The 5,231-nt window shown below is 41.2% G+C and overlaps 1 pseudogene; it reads left to right on the top strand.

The window, feature by feature from the left end:
* The first annotated feature begins 1,222 nt into the window (after positions 1 to 1,222).
* LOC127104409 (uncharacterized) lies at positions 1,223 to 2,268 on the top strand (annotated as a pseudogene).
* The last annotated feature ends 2,963 nt before the right edge of the window (positions 2,269 to 5,231 follow it).

Raw genomic sequence — 5,231 nt, 5'->3', positions numbered from 1 at the left:
CAGTCATATGTGGAGAAGAGTTCCAACTTTCTGAACTCCCACACCTTCATTTGTCTGAAGCTCTCCCAGGCCAGGGATAAGAGCTGTGAGGTCTTACCCTCACTTCCCATTTCATCTGCTTCACCCTAACTCTCAATGTTAGGGTTAAGAGCTAACTACACCCGATTCCAGATGGCTTGTGTTTCACAGTCTAACCTTGTATGAGCCCAATGGATTGCATATAGTGTGTGTGATTGTTTATTGTGCTTGTGTTGTTTGACTGTGCTGATTAGGATAGATTGCTGCCTGTGCAAGTTAGATAGAAACCTCAACCTAGGACCTTTGTGGATTGCATGATAACTATTAGGCTCGAGTCGGTCTCCCTTCTAGTTTGTCATTTCCCAGTCTCTGGTTAGGAGAAAGTTTCACCCCTGTTAAGGGGAACTACGTTGCCCTGATCCTCATACCAGATGAGGTACGTAGGCAGGAGACCGTACGAGATCTCTCCGGGCACCCTTTTTCTTTTTTTTTGTGTGTTTGCTTGACAGTTACTAGGCTCGAGTGCCAGACTCCTTAGTAACTTGTTGCTTGTTAACCCTGCTTGTGTGTGTTAGGAGATGGATGTAAGACCAACGATTGGCATTCCGTATCCTATTGGTGTTTGTTTGTGTGGAGTCCGACGTAAGTCCAGCGATTGGCAGTTGGTTTCCTGTGTGTGTTTGTTGGTTCGGAATCTGATGTAAGTTCAGCGATTAGCATTCGGTTTCCATGTTTGCCTGTTTGTGTGTTTGTTTTGACGTCTCAGCGTCTGTGCGTGTGTTTTGTTTGGCGTGCGTGAGCCGAACTACGGTAGCTCTGATTCTCATTCCAGATGAGATACGTAGGCATAGGATGCGATAGCCTAGCGAGCCCGTTCCTCTCTTCCCCCACCTGTGTTGTTTTTAGTGTGTGTGTGTTCATTCTTTTGAGCAGTGTTTGAGCAACCTTTCTTCTATCTTTCTGAGCGTGGATCCCGTCGAGTACGACGGATGCGTAGGGGTGCTAATACCTTCCCTTCGCATAACCGACTCCCGATCCCATCTCTCTTTGGTCGCGAGACCATGTCTTTTCCAGGTTTACTTCGAGCGTTTCCTTTCCCTCTTTGGGATAAATAATGCACGGTGGCGGCTCTGTTTGTTTTGTTTTTAGCCCGCCGGTTGTTTTTTCGCGGATGCAACACCTATGCACAAAAGTATTCTCATCAATGCAAGCGAACAATAGAGATCAAATTGTGGATGTTGGATCCATGGTTGAAGTTGTTTCTGCTGAAGCCGGTGATGCACCTCTTCACACCATCGAAAGCCTCTGCATGCGCTGTCATCAAAACGGAACTACAAGATTTTATTTACTTCAATTTCAGGAAGATTTTATTGTTGGTTTTTGAATGTCCTCACTGTGGTGAGAGGAACCATGAAGTGCAGTTTGCTGGGGAGACTCAACCACATGGTTGTTGTTACTCGTTAGAGATTCCAGCGGGTGAACAAAAGATGTTCAATCGACAAGTGGTAAAATCAGAATCTGCTATCGTTAAGATACCCGAACTTGAATTTGAGATTCCACCAGAGGCACAACATGGTATTCTGTCAACGGTTGAAGGGATGTTAATGCGAGCTGTTGATGAACTTCAGGCCCTTCAAGAGGAACGCAGAAAAGTTGCTCTAGAGACAGTTGATGCAATAGATTAGTTCCTGGTGAAGTTGCGAGCCTGTTCCACAGCAGAATCTTCTTTCACGTTTATTATTGATGATCCTGCTGGAAACAGTCACATCGAAAATCCTTTTGCACCATCATCTGATCCATCATCTCACTATCAAGTTTTATGACCGAACACCTGAGTAACAAGTATTGTTGGGATATTCTACACAGGATGAAGGAACTCGTGATGAAGTGCTGGAAAGTGGAGAAGCAACGACTTCTAGGAGAACGAGTAGACAACCGCATGGGTCAGTTGGGGCAGCTGCTGGTCAACGAGCTATTGCACAAAGTAATAGTGCAGGAATCCCATATGCCTTATTTCGATATAGTGCACTAGAAGAGGTGATGACTTTCCCGTCAACTTGTGGAACTTGTACCTCTAAGTGTGAAACTCGAATGTTGTCACTAATATTCCGTATTTTCAAGAAGTAATTGTTATGGCATTTACATGCGATGCTTGCGGTTACCACAACCCTGAGTTAAAGCCAGGTGGAGGAATTCCTGAAAAAAGAAAAAATTACTCTTTATGTGAAAAATACTAAAGACCCAATCTAGCTTCTGGATGATGTCATACGCCGCTTGAAATCTTTGAAACTCAAGGCTAGAGCTCTCAGTCTCACACTTTGTAAATCGTTTCAAGAACAACAAGCCATCATTCTGTACACATGTTGCAACAACCAAAGGTTTCAATGCAGCAACAATTGCAACAAAATGCCTCAAAGTTGTTGGCATCTCAGTCGCAGAAATCCCGCGACAGATAGATTGCATCTGGATGTTGGGCGCAATCAGCATAATCACTTCTGCCAACCATTTGTTCCCACATTACAGCAAACAAGAAATACACCAATTGAAAGTGGATGCAACCAAATCCTGTCTCCTTGAAAAATTGCATCGAACTGATCATGCTTGATGTTGGAAGTAATAGATTCTCAGGACCAATACCGTATTGGTTAAGATAGCAATTGCAAGTGTTAAGCTTACGAAAGAACCGATTCTCTGGAAGTCTTCCAGAGAGTCTTTGTTACTTAACAAACATTCAGTTAATGGATCTCTCAGAAAACAATCTATCAGGACGAATTCCCAATTGCATAAAGAATTTTTCTGCAATGTCTCAAGATGTTTCCTCAGCTATTACCACAAAATCCGTTTATATTACACAGTTACCTATAGAGAGAACTTTGAAGGCTTTGATATTATTGCATTGTTGATGTGGAAAGGCGCAGAACAACAATTCAAGAATAATAAGCTCATGTTGAGGAGCTTGTTGAGGTTGCCAGACTTCTTAGTTTGAGGATTGCTGATGATGTACCGGCTATTGAAGAAGCTATTGTTAGAGAAGCTGCAGTTTCTGGTGATTTAGAATTGGCATCTAATCTTTGCCTTTGTTTTGGCCAGAAAAGGACATAGCAACATATGGTATTTATGTGCTGCAATTGCAAGAGGTCATGTCCTTGAACATATGGAAGTAGATTCTCGAAAGCAGCTATGGGTAGGTTGTGTAGAACCTGACGCAGGCAGAAAAGCCATTCTGCATAAAACCACCGGACCTGCAGAAATAGAACGAGTTAAAGGAAAATGCATTAACATTTAATTTGCTAGCTTACCAATGGAATCACGCCCTACACTTCCTTCAAACTAATTTCATGATGGAATTAACAATTCATAGGCATCAAACCAGGGTGGCTACAACTACAAAAGCGATATATAGAGTTTGGGACTAATATTGCTCAAGTATGCTACAGAGCAGTTTCCATATATGCCACCAGATCAAAGTGAAAGATGGGAAAGTATATTTGATCTTATTGGAACTTATTGTTGACAAGCCTCCTCCTAGTGCTCCATCTGAACAATTTTCTCCAGAATTTTGTTCATTTATCTCTGCATGTGTACAGAAAGATCCGGGGAATAGACTGTCGGTTCAGGAACTTTTGGAACTTCCTTTTATCAGCATGTATGATGACCAACATGTAGATCTCTCAGCTTACTTCTCCAAAGCAGGATCTCCACTCGCAACCTTATAAGAAATGACTACCGTGTGCATGTGGGTGTAGCACCTCAAATTTGCACCTATCATTGTACATACCATCTCATATTAGGTCATAGCATATCATGATCCATTGCATAGCATTGCATTGTCCCCAGTTGCCCCAAGAGCAAGCAAGTCAAGAATTAGGTCAAACTGATCAGGAGATCAGTCAACCAATCAAGCAAGGGTGTTTCTCAAGGAGCCAAGGCCCTAGGGTTTGTCCAACAAGTTCACATGTCTTGGAGGTCCATTTGAAGTATTTAAGTCAAGGGTTGGATGTTCAGAAGTCATCAATTCATGCACAGACAGTCAGAAACCCTAGAAAGTCAAAGTTGGTCAACTGTGGTTGATTTTATGGTTTTGATGGATGGAAATGGTTTGAGAGAGCTTATTCATGTCCCAATAGGCCTCATATGGCATGGCAATCAACATCATTGAAGAATTTGAAGCCAATCAGAAAATTTCCAAAAATAGAAACTGGACCTGTAATTTTAACTGCCAAAAATGGAAATTTCTTGATCCTCAACTTGCATCATGATACAAGCTTCAAATGAATTTTTGCCCAACATGAAAGTTGAAGATCTTGTTCTCCCATTTTCAAAAAGTCCAAGAACACCCAAATCCCATGAATGGTTTGCAAGATATGATCATTTCATTTTCACATTTTTTGAACTTCAACAAGCCATATCTCATGATTCCTTTGGCCAAATTTGATGGGGTTTTTTCCTACAAACTCCATTTAATCCCCTCTTTCCAAAAATTCATTCATCATTCACCAAAACCTTGCCAATCAAAATGGCATTTTTTGGCTTGTTTCATTAAAATTCAAGTTTGACCAATGGTTGACTTTTTGAATTAAGGCTTTTCAGCACAAGTGGCCATTTGGAAATTGTTTTAATTGTTATTTGAGACTTGTTTGCAAGCCCAACTCGGCCAGAACTTGCACCTCCACTTCCATATGGTCAAAATTAGCAAAATGTGCAAATGGATTAAAATGAGCAAAACAAGTTTACCATTCCATTAACTGATGTTAAACAGAAGTATATATACATATTTTCAGTCATTCTCAACCCTAGCTAGCAGCTGCAAAGATCAGAATACTCTCTTCTCTCTCAATTTGCATTTTGACCAAAATTGAATTTCTGAGCAAAACTTCAAAACACCACGAGTTCTCTTCATGGTTCCATCATCCATCAACTATTTGGGAGCTATTTTGGACCTTGTTACTCGACTGTAAGCAGAGGAAACTCACTGTTCTATTGCAAGCTTCACACATGGCAGTTCTAAGCATGGACCAAACCCATCATTTTTGAGCTCGAAACCTTCAATCATTCAGTTTCCTGAAGCTCATGGAGTAACTGTTTCAGACTTTTGGAGCCAAAACATCACTGCATCTTAACTTTTCTTCAGAATCAAGTAAGTTTCGATCTCTTCCATTTTCCAAACTACAACATGCTTTAGTTAGGTCTTGATATGCTGAATCTATTGCAAT

This window comes from Lathyrus oleraceus, chromosome 7 (assembly GCF_024323335.1).
Source record: "Lathyrus oleraceus cultivar Zhongwan6 chromosome 7, CAAS_Psat_ZW6_1.0, whole genome shotgun sequence".
Taxonomy (NCBI): Eukaryota; Viridiplantae; Streptophyta; class Magnoliopsida; order Fabales; family Fabaceae; genus Lathyrus; species Lathyrus oleraceus.
This window is presented reverse-complemented; position numbering and strand designations above follow the sequence as displayed.